Source organism: Myotis myotis, unplaced genomic scaffold (assembly GCF_014108235.1).
Source record: "Myotis myotis isolate mMyoMyo1 unplaced genomic scaffold, mMyoMyo1.p scaffold_m19_p_1, whole genome shotgun sequence".
Classification (NCBI taxonomy): Eukaryota; Metazoa; Chordata; class Mammalia; order Chiroptera; family Vespertilionidae; genus Myotis; species Myotis myotis.
This window is the reverse complement of record NW_023416313.1, coordinates 137235868-137255597: the sequence shown is the minus strand read 5'-3', so window position 1 is coordinate 137255597 and position 19730 is coordinate 137235868. Positions and strand designations below refer to the sequence as shown.

Below are 19730 nucleotides of genomic sequence, written 5' to 3'. Positions count from 1 at the left end.
TTGTGAGGTGTTTCATACACATGATGTCATCTCATGCTCCTATTATCATGCCTGCATTACAGCAGGGGAAACTAAAGTTGCCCAAGGACAGCAACTAGCTAGGGGCAAGGTAGAAGCAAACACAGATATTTCTGGCTTTGTGTGCCCTTTTTTCAGGAGAGCTACCTTGACCTGTGTTCAGTCACTCCGTGACTGATTTTCCCTGGCGCTTTCTGGGACTCCACTCCACAGGGAGGTTCATTTTCAGTGATTCCTGATTGTCTGTATTTTGGAATTTGACTGTTGCTTGCCATGTGCCATCTGTTGTTATGAAACTGCCCCAAAGCAGGAGAATAGAAGTTTAAAACAAGAAAAGAACTTTTTTTTCTTCCAAAAAAGGGTCTGAATAATGGGAGAAAGGAGTCGTGAAGGGAGGCTTTTGTTTGCAATCTATATACTTCTGTATGTTTGAATATTTTATGATCAGAACATATTCATGCATTACCTTTTTTAATAGATTCTTTTTTTAAAAAAATATATTTTATTGATTTTTTTACAGAGAAGAAGGGAGAGAGATAGAGAGCTAGAAACATCCATGAGAGAGAAACATCGATCAGCTACCTCCTGCACATCTCCCACTGGGGATATGCCCGCAACCCAGGTACATGCCCTTGACCGGTATCGAACCTGGGACCTTTCAGTCCGCAGGCCGATGCTCTATCCACTGAGCCAAACGGGTTTCGGTGCATTACCTTTTTTATAGAGAAGGAAAAAAGAAGCTTTTCAGAAACATGTGAGAACAATTTGGAAAGAGCCACAATGCAGTGTATAGTCTATTTTATGATATATTTATAGTAATTTGAAGATAAAGGCCTCTTTTGAGAGAGGAAAAAAGAGAACCAAGGTTTCATTATATAGCTATTTTCTTCTCTTTTTCCCTCACACCCTACACACAGAAACACAAACAAAAGCCTATTATTGTTTCCTCTCATGGAACAGCGATGACTAAGTGAATAAATCATCCAGTCACTAAAACTTCATTCCCAGTCATTTGACACCATTTAGGGAATACTATGCTGGAAATGTGCAGCTGTTCACATCTCCTCCAGCACCACCCCCAAGGGTTAGAGGACTGAGCAGTAGGAAAGAAGCAGCCTGTGCCACAGTCTCCAAATGAAACTATGGCTGTTTCACCTCTCCAGTCAGATTATTAATCTGGGAGGGAAAATACGCTTTCCCCTTTCTTCCTCATAACTCCAGCACTGACTATTTTCATGGTAAATGTAAGGAAATGAGTTTGAAAGTTTTAGAGTTGAATTTGCAAACTAGAGCTTAAGTCCATTCTCGGTCCATAAACGCTAAGGTAAGGTTTGTAGAAATAAACTGAAGTGCGTGGGGCTAATTTCTTAGACACAAAAAGGGTTTAATACTCTTCCCCTGTTGAGTCAGGATCTGCTGGGAAGAGTTTATCGGAGAAGCACGGCAATGGAAACAGTGTTATGACACTTCCCCTCCATTACTCACACCGTCTGAAACCTTATGAAAACGGGTGTGTTGTGAAAGCTCTATTAATTCTAGTTACTCTGACAACAATTCCCTTGTTAGGTGGTAAGAGCACCTCAAACTTCTTTAGTGGCCTGGACCTTGCTTTTTCTTGTTTGCACCATCTGAGTAATAAGAAATGCTTACATGTTCATCAGGGCTTCCTGTGCGGGAAAAATTTTGTGTATACACACACACATATAGCATGGACATAGATGTATATATCTATATATGTGTTGTGTATATATGTGTGTAAAACCATATATACACATGTATACACACACATGTGCATATACACATATGTAGTAATGTGCACCTGTGAGCATGTATTTATATGTCTTGTCTTTAGAAACTGAGGGCCTATATGGCAGATTTTCCTTTGCCTGCCTTTCTGGTTTTTCTCTTTGATCTTTTATAATCACCGAGTGACTGGCTGATAGGCTTATTCTCCATGAACTTCCAAATATAATCATCTGTATAAGATCTATTTAAGGAGCTTAGTGAGTTTGTTGCAGTCATTGTGACTATGTTATGTTCACCTATTTGATATTTTTACTTAATTCTCTTGGTTCTTAAAAGTTCTTGGTAAATATGCTTTTTAAGAAACTTTTTTAATTCATCGATTTAGGTTGCCTCTTGCTTTTTCATGGCACAGACGTTTATTATTTCACGTAATAAGAAGTCCAAAGGTGGGGCAGTTTTGGAGCTGGTTAATTCAGTGGCTCAATATGATCAAGGACACACATTCTTCCCGCTTGTTCCCTGGCCGCCCCTGCTGACTTGGCTTTTGTCCCCCAGCTTGTCCCTTCACGGCCTCCTCAGCAACTTCTCTTTCTGATGATTATTCTTGAACTGTGTCTCCAGTGTTATCTGAAGGAGTTTTGCCTCAGGAGATCTGAGTGGGGGCTTTGCACCTCTAGCCTGGCCTCCACCCTGATCCACAAGAAGGTTGACTGATCCGACTCCAGCTGTCATCGCTCCGGGCCAGAGGGCCCCTCTCCGGGCCTGGTCCTGAGAATTAATTTGCATCTGGAACTAAAAACCGTAAGTGGCTCAGGGTGAGATTCATTGTTTCTTGCTCATTACCTGGTCACCTCTCTCCTTTGCCTCCCAGGACACCCCACTTCCCTGGATCTTCTGGGTCTCCAGCATGCCAGCTGGAGACTCCAGCTCCTTCCCCTCTGGCCTGAAGTCTCCCAAGGTTCAGATTGACCCTTCTCGTAGAATAGTCCCTCCCTTAGGAAAGTCACCATTCTGTGGCTCCCCCTCTCACCTCTCTGTAGGTGACTTTCTTTACCTTACGACCTAGGGAGAGATTCAGGTTCCCATCTTCAATCAGGACCTATTTGTCTTGTCACCTGAATATTCTGTCATTACCTTGACTTGAATGTGCCCCAAACTGAATGCCCTGTTCCTCCCCTGCCCAGACCTGTCATTGTGTAGATGCTGTTAACATTTGTTATTCTATTTAAATATGGTTTAAAGCTAAGAACTGAAACATGGTGGGGTTATATTTAGTACAAAGCACTTTTTTTTAAAAAAAGCATATGGGTCAGTAATGAAGATGACCACAGGCTGAGTAGCTCAGTTGGTTAGAGCATCATCCAGATATGCCAAGGTTGTGGGTTCGATTCCCGGTCAGGGCACATAACAAGAATCAACCAATGAAGGTATAAATAAGCGGAACAACAAATTGATGTTTCTCTCTCAAAATCAATTAAGAAAATAAAGATAAGAAATTGCTGGTTTTAGTTTTGAGGCCCATTGATGTAAAGGAAAATTAAGAGGAAAACAATTAGCTCTAGTTCCAATGGGAGAAGGGCAGAATTTCAGAGTAACTGGATGAGACAATTAAGTGCCACGTGTGAATTTTTTTCTTTTGAAGTATGGATTTTAAAAAACACCTATAAAGGATATTTCTAGGACAGCTGGGAATATTTGATTATGGGCTGTATATTAACAACACAAGGGCATTAATGTTCAATATTCTATGGCTATATAGGAGGACTGTCCTTATTATGAAATACACTCTGAAGTATTTTGGGATGAAGTGTCACAGTGTCTATAATTAAATCTTAAATGGCTCAACAAAATATAAAAAATAAAAGAACAGAAAGGAAGAAATGAAATGCAGTGAAAGTCAATAGATAAATCTAAGTGAACAGCACATGATATTCATTGTGCTACTTGCAACATTTCTATATGTTTGAAATTTTTCAAAATAAAAAGTTGGGGAAAAGCCATCACTCTTCTGATTCAAGGATTGCATGTGTGTGTGTGTGTGTGTGTGTGTGTGTGTATAGGGAGTATCATACTTTAAGTTTATATTTAGAAATTTCAGAGATGGCCCTGGCCTGGTAGTTCAGCTGGTTAGAGCTTTGTCCCAATACACAAGGGTTGCTGGTTCATCTTGGGTCAGAGCACATACAAGAGTCAACCAATGAATGCGTGAATGAGTGGAACAACAGATTGATGTTTCTCTCACACTCTCTCCTTCTCTCTTTCTAAAAATCAATAAATAAAAATGTAAAAAAATGAAAAAAGAAATTTCAGAGGCATAATCATTCAAGAAAGCAAATGTGACCATTACCTATTTAAAACCATTAACAGTTTGAACTATTCTATTTGTTGCTAGGCTGCTTAGGCATGCTGCTTCCTGAAGACAGGGGTTGTGTCAGTCCCTCCCTAAAGGCCTCCACCACTTGGCAGAAAGCCCTGCTCACTGGACGTAGGTCCCATGAAGGACATGGGCTGCACGTCTCACTGCTCCGACATCGGCACGGTGTGCTTGGCTCTGTCTTGCGATTGACTTGCCACGGGAGGGGGAAGTAACTCATTGATCCTGCCAGTCGGAGGCTCTGTTCTAGACTTTCACATACATCATTGTTTTCATTTGCACAGCCCTCTGGTGAGGTAGGAACCATCAGTCTCAGCTACAAGTGAGAAAACGAAGTTCACGAGTGGTTGTTGTAGCTCCAAATCATAAAACAGGGTAGGTGGTGGAGCTGAGATTGAAAACAGGTCTTTCCACTAGAGCAGCGGTTCTCAACCTGTGGGTCGCGACAACCTGGGGGTCGAACGACCCTTTCACAGGGGTCGCCTAAGACCATCGGAAAACACATATATAATTACATATTGTTTTTGTGATTAATCACTATGCTTTAATTATGTTCAATTTGTAACAATGAAAATACATCCTGCATATCAGATATTTACATTACGATTCATAACAGTAGAAAAATTACAAAGTAGCAACAAAAATAATTTTATGGTTGGGGGTCACCACAACACGAGGAACTGTATTAAAGGGTCGCGGCATTAGGAAGGTTGAGAACCACTGCCCTAGAGAAAACCTAACCAGTGTTACAAAGTTGGTCTCCCTGACTCTCCACTGCCCTGACTGGAGCATGATGCCCAAATCTTGGCTGGCTTACAAATTATCAACCTGATTATGGAGCCAATTTGCCAATTTTGTGTGGAGAAGCTGATGTCTTGCAAGTCTGTGCTCACTGAGTAGAGGGTTATCCAGACTTCAAAGCTGGCCCCTATGTTGTTGACACAAGTCAGTTTGGCTAAATTATGTCCTGCCCGAAATCATGGTCTTAGCAGCTCTGAGGGGCTCAGCTGTAGCAGCTGCACTTCAGTATATGACTCCATTCGATGCTTACTTTCTCACCTCTCTTTAAGCTGGCAACATCAGGGTTTTGTTTTTGCTTTTAGAAAGTGACTCAGGAATTATTTCCTGACATCCAATTATCTTGCTCCCTACAGTTGCTCCCCCAGGTCCTGCAGTCCTTCACATTTTCAAAGTTCTGGTGACTTTAAACTCATTTTTTTCTTTTTGAAAATATACTTGAAACTAGATGTGGGTTTAATCTTTGTTTCTTTTTTTCCAAGAAAAAGTTTTTTTTTGTTGTTAATCCTCACCTGAGGATATTTTTTCCATTGATTTTGAGAGAAAGTGTAAGGGAGCGGGAGAGACAGAGAGAGAAACATCGATGTGAGAGAGACACATTGACTGGTTGCCTCTGGCATGTGCCCCAACTGGGGCCGGGATTGAGCCTGCAACTGAGGTACATGCCCTTGACTGGAATCAAACCCAAGCCAAACCAACCAGGGCCCCAGGATAAGATTTTTGAAAATTTAAAAGTGACATCTTTATCAGGTCAAAAATCTGTAACAAGATTTAGCAGAAATTGTGCTAAGTGATTTATGTGCATTATAGCATTTGCTTCTTGCAACAACTTGTTGGTAGGTATTCTTCTGAGCCTTAGGGGAGGTTGAGTAATATGCCCAAGTCACTCTGCTACTAGGTGGCAGAGGTAGAGCCGGAACTGGAACTTAGACCTGGCTAACACCAAAGTCCATATTTTAATTATAGCTGCCTCCCAATTATAAAAACATACATGACTATTGTAAAAATACCTGGAAAATACAGAAAGTTTGAAGAATAAATAAATCCCCCTGAAATCCTATCTACTGCAACAAATCACCAGTAACCTTGTTATCAATTTCTTTTTCTTTACTACCTAGTAGTCCACTGTTATTCATGGGGGATATGTTTCAAGACCCCCAGGGGATGCCTAAAACCATGCATAATATCAAATTCTATATATACTATGTTTTTTCCTATACATACATATCTATGTTAAAGTTTAATTTATGAATTAGTCACAGAAAGAGATTAATAATAATAATAACTAATAATAAAACAGAAACAATTATAAAAATATATTGTAATAAAGTTATGTGAATGTGGTCTTTCTCTATCTCTCTCAAACTATCAACATGTAATATAATCACCTTTCTTGTGATGGTGTGAGATGATGGAATGCCTACTTGATATGATGAAGTAAGGCGAATTATGTAGGCATTGTGATGTTGCGTTAGGCTACTATTAGGGTTACCTGAATACAAGCACTTCGATACCAGGGCAGTCTTCTGACAACCTAGGTGGCTACTAGCTGACTGACAGGCTAGTAATGAATGTGGTATATTTAGTTGGATAGGGATGATTTGTGTCTGGGGAGGGATGGAGAGAACTCATAATATTTCATCACACTACTGGAGAGAACAGATGGAGAGAACAGAAGAGTGTGCAATATAAAATGTATGAATTATTTATTTCTGGGATTTTCCATTTAATATTTTCGGGCCAAGGTTGACCATGTGTAACTGAAATCGAGGAAAACAAAACTTAGGATAAAAGGGAATAACATATTTGCATATAATGTTAAGTAAAAAGCAGAAAACAAAACTACATTGAGTAACTACTTTTTAAAAATACGTGGAAATGATAAATGGGACTCTTACTCCACATTCATCATGTTTTTCACTAGTATGTCTAACATTACATAATGCATGCTTTTCAATATAATTAAATGTTACTCAGTAACATAAGTTTTATTTATTTACTTTAGTTTTTTATTAAATTTAGTGGGGTGACATTGGTTGAACACATCATATAGGTTTCAAGTGTACAATTCTATGACACATCATCTGTATATTGCGTTGTGTGCTCACCACCCAGACTCTCCCTCTGTCACTATTTTCCTCCCTTTACTCTCTTCTTCCCCGTCATTCATCAGCAGGATTCCCCCACCCCGTCCCAGAAACATGATTTTTAAGTGCCTACATATTTCATTGTATAAATGTCCTATAATTTAACCTCTATATTGATTCTTTTTTTGTATCATAAAACTGTGGTGAACACCTACTTAAATTTTTGTTCCATTCATATGAATGATCAAGTATATATTGAGCTTCTACTATGTGTCAGCTATTGTGCTAGGCACAAGAGAGACAATGGTGAGTAAAAGAGGCACGGTCTCATCCTTCAGGGAGTTAGCAGTCTAATGAGGGAGATTAACTCACATTAATCCACAGATCATAAAATAAAATTGTAAATACATACTGTGATAAAAAGGGAAGGCACATGTTCTCTTGGAGGAAGTAATATTGGGCTTGAGTGAAAAGTTGGAGCCAGATGAACAATGAAGCTAAACAAGAGCATTCTAGGCAGTGGTGCCAGTGAATGCAAAGGCCCTGTGGGAGGAAAGAGCACGGGGCATTTGAGGAACAGTCTGGAGTAGCTGTAGCCCAGAAAGCAAGAGAGGTGGGGGTTGGGCCCTGGAGGCCTCATTGTAGATATTGATCTTTATCCTAAAATGAAAAGAGATTGAAGGATTATAAACAGGATGAGCTCTGAACTTGGGAAAGATTCCTCCACCTGCAGTGTGGAGGACAGGCTGAAGTGGGGTGAGACTCTGAGGAAATTTAACAGTAATCCTGGTGAGAGATGATGGCAGCCTGCACTAGGGAACATGGAAAGAAGTGAACAAATCTGAGATATTTTAGAAGGTAAGATTTGGAGGACTGGCGATGGATTGGTTAAGGAGGGGTGAAGGAGAGGAAGGTGTCAGGATGCTGCCTGGGTTTTTGACTTGCTGAACTGGAGGCCTTGTCTCTACATCAGGAATACCTGCAAGGAAGCAAGTTTGGAGGAGGGGCTAAAATCATGAAGCTGAATTAGACAATCTTTTTTTTTTTAAATCCTCACCTGAGGATATTTTTTCTATTGATTTCTTAGAAAGAGTGGAAGGGAGAAGGGGGAGAGAGAGAGAGAGAAAGAGAAAGATTGATTAGTTGCCTCCTGCTTGCGCCGGGACTGGGGAGGGCGGGAGGATTGAACCTGCAACGGAGGTACCTGCCCTTAGCCAGGAATCAAACCTGAGACCCTGTGGTCTGCTGGCTGACGATCTTTTTTTTCTTTTGTAAAGAACCAATCTTTACAGTCTTGATTTAATTGAAAAAAATTAGGAGTTATTTAATTTCCACGTCTTAGTGGATTTCCTAATTTTCTTTCTATTATTAATTTCTAACTTCACTCCATTGTGGTCATAAAACATGCTTGTTTCAATTTACTGATTAAAAATGGAAAAAGAAAGACAATTCTTTATTTTGTTTTCCCTTTAATGTTCCAGAACTAGGAAGATTACTGCACAAGGTGACAATAAATAGAAGGATCAAAGTATCACTCCAATGATTAGTTAACTGGTCATAGAGAAGGCAAAACTTTGTAATGGTAGGGATCAATCTTGGCCTCATTATCAGGCAACCAGGTACTATTATGTGTGTGCCCAATGTGATGTAGTACGAAGGACACAGCATCACTTGTGAAATATTCTTACCAACATGTTTAACCTGAATCTAACTAACCTTTTAGACGTAACTGCCAGTTTACAGGGAATAGAGGAACAGGGTAATGACATCACAAGGAAACCATCAAACAAATACAGAAAGTGGGATATTCTACTGAATACACTGACTTTCTTTAACAACTCAATAGCATTAAAAATAAAGGTGTGTTTGCCTTGCTGGTTTGGCTCAGTTGGTAGAGTGTAGGCCCACAGACTGAAGGGTCCTTGGTTTGATTCTGGTCAAGGACACGTACCTCGGTGTCAGGCCTGCTCCTGAAAATCAATGGAAAAATGCCCCCGGGTGAGGATTAACAAAAGCAAAATAAATTACAGGTGTTTTGGAGACTATTCTAGATTACAACAGGCTCATAAAAATAGAACCAAATGCAATGTGGGGACTTTGTAGGACCATGGTTTGAACACACCAGCTGTAACAAGGTATTTTGGAGGCAGCTGGTGAAATTTTAATATAGTTTAGGTATTATATTATATTAAGAAATTGTTAGTTTTGTTAGGTGTAGTAATGGTCTCTCTCTGATGCATAGCCAGAACTCAGAATCTCAGGGCCAAGCCCAGTGGGACTCAGGCAGCAGACCTGGCAGCACATGACCCTACTTCTCACCTGCTCACATTACTCTTCCTGTTGGCATTTTTGGTAAAACTTCAGATCACCATTTGGCTTTGTGAGAAACAAGCAGGCTTTCCCTCTATTCATGTGGTATTTCTGAATGGCCATGGGCTGTTTTTACAGCCAGGTTAATGGAATTATGTATTACCTAAGTCAGTGATTTTCAACCTTTTTCATCCTATGGCATACATAAATTAATTACTAAAATTCTGCGGCACTCCAAAAATTTGCCAATCTGACGAAAAAAAGGTATAATTTTGATTCATTCACACTGAACAGCTATTGTTGTGTTGGCTGTCATTTTTTAAAACTTGACAACCTAAAAGAAAAGCGGTCAGCCTGGCTGGCATGGCTTAGTGGTTGAGTGTCAACCCTTGAACCAGGAGGTCATAGTTTGATTCTTGGTCTGGGCACATGCCCTCCTTTTGGCTTGATCCCCAGTAGGGGGCGTGCGGGTGGTGGCCCATAGATGATTCTCTCTCGTCATTGATGTTTCTATTTCTCTCTTTCCCTCTCCCTGAAATCAACAAAAACATATTTTAAAAAAGAAAAGAGGTTAGTGCCCCTGACAAAATAGTCAAGTATTGCATGTTTTCAAAATTCTTGTGGCACACTGGTTGGAAAATCACTGTTTTAAATAAGTACAGTACTGAACACTTTCCACCTTGTGTTATGGCTATTGACATACAGTTCTTCTGTTACCAGCCAATGCCCTTTAGCACAGTTAAAGGTGTTAAACATAGAATGTATTCACTAGATTGTTTTTGAATGAATGAACAAACACATGCAAGCCACACACTTCAACAGTTATTGCTCTAATGTAGCAATAGTTTTTTCCTGCAGATGTGTTCTTTGTGCTAAGGACCAGATGAAAAACAAGACTTACAACTCAAGAGTTATGGTCCTCTCATCCTAGAATTGAACAAAAAGCCATAATAACCCTATTGATTAAGCTACTAGTATATAAACAACTACTTCTTATCCTCCAAAGTACTGAAAGTTCCCATTTAATCTCCTTTATGTACTTCACTCCCCAAACCGTACACACATACACAGCTAGGATTTTCCTGCTTTTCCTTAAACCTGTTAAATAATGCCTGCCTAAGTTTAACAATCTAGTATAGGATGTCTGGAGCTATATAAGCCATCTACATGTGAAAAGCCTTCCAACTGCCGTGGGAAACAAGTCTGGCTGAATTCTTAAATATAGAAGTCTAGCCTGACACACCCAACTGGACCAGAGGGAAATTACATGCCCGGCACGCAGGGCTGTGTCTGGCACATACTAAGCATTCAGTAAATGTCTGTTGTACGAGTGACTGAAAGTTTCCGCTTTGCTTTGGCTCCTATTCATAATGTCCACATTTTATATTAGAATTCTCATTTTTGTAGGTACAGATTTAAGTTCCACTGTGTGGGCTAGGGGCAATGCTGTAGATAAGAAAATAAGAGGAATAGTCCAATTAGATCGCTTCTCGGCCTTTTGGCTAAGATCAAGTGTAGCCCAATTAGAAAAAGAGGAAAGTGAAGAGGTTTACAAAAAAACCAGAGTTCTTTTACACTAAACTATTTTACACTAAACTATTTTACACTAAACTATTATTTTAGGTTTGAGCTCTGTGCAGGTCAATCAGTTCTCTCCCTTTTTTCTTGTAGCGGAGAGTGTGTACGCAGTCCCCCACCACCACAAATTATGCAGTCAAGTTTCCCACATTTGGGGAATTCACAGGGGTCAACATATCAGAGTGCAATGGATAAGCCTCGCCCTGGGAAAACCACCTTGGCGATCATGCTATGTCCCCTGCCAGGTGTCAATTCAGTTCTCTTTATCCTGTGGCCATATTATAGTCCCAAACCTGCTTAGTGTTTTGTTAATGTATGCCCTTGAAGAGGAAAGGGAAGGCAAGGCAAGAGGCAAATTCACTACCAATTTTGAGAAAACAAACAAACAAATGAAACTCAAAGCACAGGTCCTACTAAGTAAAAGTAAGTGATTTCAGCTTTGAACACACAGAGCAGAGCTTTAATGCACTCAAAGACTGGGAAGGTTATGGGCCTCCCTGATAATTCCCTGACTACCAGTAAAATAAATATCTAGCAATTAAATGAGCAGGATTTCCTACTGTAAAATCTGGAAACACAGGACCTCTTAAATCCTCCACAGTGCACATAAAATTTCATTAATTTGTTCAACAACTATTTAATTTAAATGCTTTCTATGTATCAGGAACTATTTAGATGGGGGAGATCCAAGTTAAGGGCTGAAAAGAATGTGAAGCATGAAGAACATTAGGAGATAGTCAGAGGGAAAAGTTGCAAGAAATAATATTGGTAGAAACTTTCTCTCAACCCTATTATGCCCCTTAGAGTGTTGGCTATTCTCTCTTCCTTGACAAATAAGCTCCTTGAAAAAAATAGTCTATACCTCTACCACTGAATAGAATTAAGAATAAGCATTTAGAACCTCTTATGGCAATTTGACATGGCCACAGCATAAAAGCCTGCCATCAGCAGACTTGTCTTGTTGAACAGAATATATACCAGCTTGGTTGTCATCCAAATCTCAGGGAACCTTGCCTCTGCCACAAGTGGCATACTGGTCACAGAGCGGGGCTGATGTTAGTCCACAACAGATTGGAAATTACAGATATCGTGCTTCACCACAAAAGCATACGGACTCCACTTCATCTCTTGTTCAGTCTTCAAACCATTTCAATCTGGCATCTGCCCTCCTCACTCTGCTAAAAATGCCACTGACCTCCTATGGCCAAGTATGGTGATTTTTTCCCCCTCATTACATGAAACATCTCTGTAGCCTTTGACACCCTTTGCTTCTGTAACATTATGTAAGTTGTGTTCCCAGACGTACCTTGCCGGAAGCCGGTCCATCCTTGCTGCTTGACACAGTCGCTGCAGGAAAGAAACATCTGCACAGCATATGTTTCAAGGGACCTGGCATATATAGCATACTGTTCTTAATATGTTTGCTCCCCTTAACGCTGTGTGTTTTAACCAAGGTCACCTCTCCGAGAAAGGTTGTTTCCCCAGGTAGGGATTTTTCCCTGAAGTCAGGGAGGGGATGAAACTCCTTAACTAAGTGCCAGGCGGGTAGTTAATCACTTTAACTACAAACAATCATGCTTAAGCTACATAATCTTTACTCCCTGGAATGGAGATAAGAAACGCCTTAACCTTTGTAATAGAAATTGACAGGATTAAAATCAACTGGTATAAATACAGATGTAACAAGACAATAAACAGCAGAACCTGTCTGGAGATCCAGACCAGAACTTGGCTGGAGATCCTGGCTGGAGATCCTGGCTAGGCTGCTGATCAACTGAACACTGTCTCTGTGTCCTTCCTTCTTTGCCGACTCCGTCTACACCTTTGGGAACCCCTGGACTTGCTGGGGTTGGACCCCAGCAGTACCTGTCAACTCCTTCTTCCTGTCTTCTTTCTAGGCATCTCTTCTGCCTACTCCTTGGCCTATTTCTCTTCTCATGCTACACTCATACAGATTATTGCTGGACAATCTTATTGATTGATGTTCCATGGCTTCAACTATATACTGTTGACTTCTAAATTTCTATTTCTGGCCGAAACCTGTTTGGCTCAGTGGATGGAGTGTTGGCCTGCGGACTGAAGGGTCCCAGGTTCGATTCCGGTCGGGAGCATGTACCTGGGTTGTGGGCATATCCCCAGTAGGAGACGTGCAGGAGGCAGCTGATCGATGTTTCTCTCTCATCGATGTTTCTAACTCTCTATCTCTCTCCCTTCCTCTCTGTAAAAAATCAATAAAATATATTTAAAAAAAAATTTCTATTTCTGGTGTTATAAACTTGATGGTACACTAATGTGCTTAGAAGATTTATAAAAGAAACCTAGGGAGAACCAAGATGGCGGCATAAGGTATAAACCTGTGCGTGCTGCCCCCCACAACAACATCGAAACTACAACTATAAGACAAAACAGCTATCATCCAGAACCATGGGAAAGCTGGCCGAGTGGAAGTTCTACAACTAGAAGGAAAGAAAGAAGTGTATTGAGACCAGGTAGGAGGTGCAGAGGCACCAAGAACAGAGGTACAAAGGCGTGCGTGAGTGGGCTGCATCTGGCTGCGCAGTTTTTTTCAATTGGAAGGAGATACAAGCTCTCGAATGCACTGAGCTCGTTTAAGGTGAGATTCTGGGGTCCCAGACTCCTATGGGGAGAAACTGGACTGTCTTGCAGCGGTTTGGAAAGTGAGGGCGGCTTTCTCGCAGAGCTGCTTGCAGGGATCATTGTTGCTGTGGGGGCGCGGGACTGCGGAGACTCAGAATCGCGGAGACGTGGAGATGCTGACCACAGCCATTAGTTTGCTCCGCCCTGGTGATTCTCCCGCCCCACTCAAATTACATCCCCTCATAAGCTGTGCTCAGCGGCGCAAAGGAATCACCTCGGCTTTTGCAGCCTAATCTAACTGCAGCTGGGTCAGAGAGCTCCAAAACTTCCAAATCCCAAACAAAGAGGAGAAATCTGCTGATATTGCTGTAGCTCCTGCTGGGTGGACTCACACAGTGGTTGACTTGGAGATCCAGGAGCCAGGGTACCCCTGGTCAGATACCAGATTTCAACTCCTCACATCCATAAGGGACACACTCAAGAGGCAGACTCAGTGAGCACCAAAGCCCCACTGAATCAAGTCCTGCCCCATAAGGGTGTCTCCAGCACAGCAGTTCTTATAGACACAGTGGGTCCTCGAAGTCAGCCAAAAATGCGAAGATAAAGAAACATATCACAAATGAAAGAAATGGAGGAAAGCAAACTAATGGAGGACATAGAGTTCAGAACCACAGTTATAAGATTACTCAAGAATCTTCTACAAACCTCTGAGGAACTTAGTGAGACCTACAAGGATCTTAATGAGAATGCCAAAAAAATGGAAAAGGACCAGTCAGAAATTAAACATACACTGACTGAAATAAAGAATAATATACAGAGATCCAACAGCAGACGAGAGGATCCCAAGAATCAAGTCAAAGATTTGAAATATGAAGAAGCAAAAAACACCCATCTGGAAAAGCAAAACGAAAAAAGAATCCAAAAGTACGAAGACAGTGTAAGGAGCCTCTGGGACAACTTCAAACGTACCAACATCCGAATTATCGGGGTGCCAGAAGAGAGAGAGCAATATACTGAAAGCCTATTAGAAGAAATCATGACAGAAAACTTCCCCTACCTGATGAAAGAAATAGACTAACAAGTCCAGGAAGCGAAGAGAACCCCAAACAAAAGGAATCCAAAGAGGACCACACCAAGACACATCATAATTAAAATGCCAAAGGCTAAAGACAAAGAGAGAATCTTAAAAGCGGCAAGAGAAAAACAGTCAGTTACCTACAAGGGAGTACCCATACGACTGTCAGCTGATTTCTCAACAGAAACCATGCAGGCCAGAAGGGAGTGGCAAGAAATATTCAAAGTGATGAATAGCAAGAACCTACAACCTAGATTACTTTATCCAGCAAAGCTATCATTCAGAATTGAAGGTCAGATAAAGAGCTTCACAGACAAGAAAAAGCTAAAGGAGTTCGTCACCACCAAACCAGGATTAAATGAAATGCTGAAAGGTATCCTTTAAGAAGAGGAAGAAGAAGAAAAGGATAAAGATAAAATCTATGAACAATAAAGTGACAACAAATAAATACCTATCAACAAGTGAACCTAAAAATTAAGTCAGAATAAACTGGTGAATATAATAGGAGCAGGGGCATAGAAAGGGAGTGAACTGACAATTCTTGGGCGGAAGGGGGTGTAAAGGGTGTGGGAAGGGATTGGACAAAAATTTTACACCTATGGATGAGGACAGTGGCAGGGGGTAAAGGCATGCATGAGGTGGGGGTGGGAACCAGGTGGAGGGGAGCTATGGGGGAAAAAAAGAGGAACAACTGTAATAATCTGAACAATAAAGATTTATTAATTAAAAAAAAAAGAAACCCAGCTTAAGCTAAAAAGGCAAGATAAACAGAGAATCATTTATAATTTTCAAAATTATACATTATTTAGCCCCAGAAACCTTTTTTATTATTGTTGTTAATCCTTACCTGAGGATATTTTTTCCATTGATTTTTAGAGAGAGAGTAAGATGGAAGGAGGGAGGGGGGTAAGTAGAGAGAGAAACAGCAATGTGAGAGAGACACATAGATTGATTGCCTCCTGCATGACTGGAAATCAAACCTGAGAACCTTTGAGCTGTGGGCCAATGCTCTAACCATTTAGGAACATCAGCCAGAGCCAAGAAACCATTTAAAAAACATCTTTATTGTTGAGAGTATTACAGATGCCCCCCTTTTTTGCCCCCGTTTGCCCCCCTCCATCTGGTTCCTGCCCCGCCCCAGGTCTTCACCACCCTATTGTTTGGGCCCATAGGTAATGCATATCTACTTATATAAAAACCCAGGGTGTAACATCACATCTGGAAGCTCGACCAACCGGAAGGAAGTCAGTCCTGCAGGGGTCGTCTTGGAAACGGCTGTGCCCTCCCCCAGCTGTTTCCCCGCAGGGCGAGGTTTCAGGCAGGAACCCGCCCTCAGAGCAGAGCATGGAAGTACTGAGTCCTGGGTTGCCTTGCCAAGGGTTGCACCCTCTCCAGCCTGTTTCCCTCGAGGCCTGAGGGAAGAACCCACTCTCGGAGCGCCAGGAGCACCCTGCAGCAGTCAGTCCTGGGTTGCTGAGGCAGAGGCCACAGTGTGGTAGAACTCTGGGTCTGACCCAACAGGGGGCGTGGCCGGCCTTCAAACCAGACCCTGACAGTAGGGAGGAGGCAGCCCCATTCCTCACAGGATCTGCTGTTGGATAGCTTGCTGTCAGTGGCCTGCCAGCCAGGAACCCCATTCACCTGCACCCCAGACCCTGACAGGAGGGAGGAGGAAGCCCCGTTCCTCATGGAATTGACAGGTGGCCAGCTTGCTGTTAGGGGCCTGCCAGCTAGGAATCCTATTCACCTGCATATCTGTATTAAGTTTTAATACATTATATTAGAGGTCGTGGTGGTACTGTTTTACCCACAGTGTCTACAGGAATTGCTGCAAATTTACTTCTCGGTGGAAGCACCTTTCATTCCCAATATAAATTACCAATTCCATTAAATGAAACTTCAATTTCTAGACTCAATATAAAGAGTGAAGTTGCTAAAACTATTAAAAAGGCCCAACTTCTCATTATTGATGAATGCACCATGGCATCCAGTCATGCTATAAATGCCATAGACGGATTACTAAGAGAAATTATGAGTCTGAATGTTGTATTTGGTGGGAAAGTTCTCCTTCTTGGAGGGGACTTTCGACAATGTCTCCGTATTGTACTGCATACTATGTGATCGGCCATAGTACAAAGAGTTTAAAGTACTGTAATGTTTGGGGATGTTTCAGAAAGTTGTCTCTTACAACAAATATGAGATCAGAGGATTCTGCTTAGAGTGGATGGTTAGTAAAACTTGGAGATGGCAAACTTGATAGCAGTTTTCATTTAGGAATGGATATTATTGAAATCCCCTGTGAAATGATTTGTAATGGATCTATTATTGATTCTACCTTTGGAAATACTATATCTATAGATGTTAAAAATATATCTAAATGTGCAATTCTTCATTCAAAAAATGAGCATGCTCAAAAATTAAATGAAGAAATTTTGGATATATTCGATGGAGATTTTCACACATATTTGAGTGACGATTCCATTGATTCCACAGATGATACTGAAAAGGAAAATTTTCCCATTGAATTTCTGAATAGTATTACTCTTTCGGGAATGCCATGTCATAAATTAAAATTGAAAGTGGGTGCAATCATCATGCTATTGAGAAATCTCAATAGTAAATGGGGTCTTTGTAATGGTACCAGATTTATTATCCAAAGATTATGACCTAACATTATCAAAACTGAAGTATTAACAGGATCTGCAGAGGGAGAGGTTGTTCTGATTCCAAGAATTAATTTGTCCCCCTCTGACACTGGCCTCCCATTTAAATTGATTTGATGGCGGTTTCCCGTGATGCCAGCATTTGTGATGACTATTAATAAATCACAAGGACAAACTCTAGACAGAGTGGGCATATTCCTACCTGAACCCGTTTTCGCACATGGTCAGTTATATGTTGCTTTCTCTCGAGTTTGAGGAGATGTGTCATTACAGTTACAGTTCTAAATACTTCATCACAAGGGAAATTAGTCAAGCACTCTGAAAGTGTTTTCACTCTTAATGTGGTATACAGGGAGATATTAGAATAAGTTTAATCACTTTATCAGTCATTGTTTGCATCACTGTTGTTTTCATATCATGTTTTTGTCATTTTTATATCATGCCTCTGTTGTTGTTATATCCTTTTGTTACTATTTATTTATTTATTAATAAATTTATATATTATTTTCATATACATTTTACTAATTTCCTTTCATATCTCACACTTCTATTATAGAGAAAGGGCAAATAGCAATATTAAAATATCTCCGCTAATTAATTCCGTTTAATGTGCATGAATTTCATGCACCGGGCTACTAGTATGCATATAATAAAAGCATAATATGCTAATTAGACCAGACAACCTTCTGGATGAAGCCAGGGTTGTGAGGGAAGCCCAGGTCCTGGGTGCTGGCAGCTGGAGGGAAGCCAATGCTGGCAGCCAGGGGAAGGAAGCCCTACTTTTGCATGACTTCATGCATTGGGCCTCTAGTATGCATATAATTATTTGGTTAATCTCTTCCTGACCTCTCCCTCTCCCCTTGCCTCTGAGGTTCATCGGTCTGTTCCATATTTCTGTGCCATCTGGTTCAATTTTATTCATCAGTTTATTTTGTTAATTTGATTTCTTGTTTATTTTGATTTTTTAGATTCAATTGTTGATAGATATGTATTTATTGCCAGTTCATTCTTCTTTTCTCCTTCTTCTTCTCCTTCTCCTTCTTTTTTTTTTTTTTTTTTAACGTTAGAACATTTATTAATGAGAAAATTCTACTCAGTCTTTCTTTTTTTTTATATATATTTTTTATTGATTAAGATATTACATATGTGTCCTTGTCCCCACGTTACCCTCTACCCCCCCCCCCGCTCATGCCCTCACCCCCCCGTTGTCCATGTCCATTGATTAGGCCTATATGCTTGCATATAAGTCCTTTGGTTGATCTTTCCCCCTTACCCCCACCCTCCCCTACCTTCCCTCCAAGTCCCGACAGTCATCAGCTTATGTTGTTCATTATATTCCACAAATGAGTGAGATCATGTGGTATTTATCCGCTCTCCAGTTCCATCCATGCTGTGGCAAATGGTCAGAGTTCCTTTTTCTTCTTCCTCTTCTTAAAGAATACCTTTCAGCATTTCATATAATGCTGGTTTGGTGGTGATGAACTCCTTTAGCTTTTTCTTATCCGTGAAGCTCTTTATCTGACCTTCTATTCTGAATGATAGCTTTGCTGGATAAAGTAATCTTGGTTGCAGGTTCTTGCTATTCATCACTTTGAATATTTCTTGCCACTCTCTTCTGGCCTGCATGGTTTCTGTTGAGAAATCAGCTGACAGTCGTATGGGTACGCCCTTGTAGGTAACTGACTGTCTTTCTCTTGCTGCTTTTAAGATTCTCTCTTTATCTTTTGCTCTTGGCATTTTAATTATGATGTGTCTTGGCGTGGTCCTCTTTGGATTCCTTTTGTTTGGGGTTCTCTGTGCTTCCTGGACTTGTAAGTTCATTTCTTTCACCAGGTATGGGAAGTTTTCTGTCATTATTTCTTCAAAAAGGTTTTCAATATCTTGCCCTCTCTCTCCTTCTGGTACCCCTATAATTCTGATGTTGGTACGCTTGAAGTTGTCCCAGAGGTTCCTTACACTATCTTCATATTTTTGGAATCTCTTTTCTTTTTTCTTTTTCGGTTGGGTATTTTTTGTTTCTTTGTATTTCAAATCTTTGACTTGATTCTTGGGATCCTCTTGTCTGCTGCTGGATCTCTGTAAATTATTCTTTATTTCAGTCAGTGTATGCTTAATTTCTAGTTGGTCCTTTTTCATGTCCTCCATGGTCTCACTATACTTATTGAGGGATTCATTAAATTTATCGGCGGTTTCCATAAAATTCTTGAAAAACCTTATAAACGTGGCCTTGAACTCTATATCCAATCGTTTGCTTTCCTCCATTTCTGCCATATGTGACCTGTTTCTTTGTCTCCGCATTTTGGCAGCTTCCCTGTGTTGATAGAGTGGCCCTGCGCGCCAGGTGTCCTGTAGGGCCCAGTAGCTCAGCCTCCCCAGTTACCTGGGGTGGACACTCTTGGTGCACTCTTGGTGCCTTGGTTGTTGTAGAATCACTGGGAGGAATTGACCTCCAGGCCAATTGGCTGTGAGAATCAGCTGTGTCT

General features: G+C 40.9%; 1 non-coding gene across 1 annotated transcript; it reads right to left on the bottom strand.

Moving 5' to 3' along the window:
- Positions 1-11001: 11001 nt before the first annotated feature.
- Positions 11002-11164, bottom strand: LOC118662151. The gene has a single exon (XR_004969603.1). It is a non-coding gene; the product is annotated as a U1 spliceosomal RNA (small nuclear RNA).
- Positions 11165-19730: the final 8566 nt, after the last annotated feature.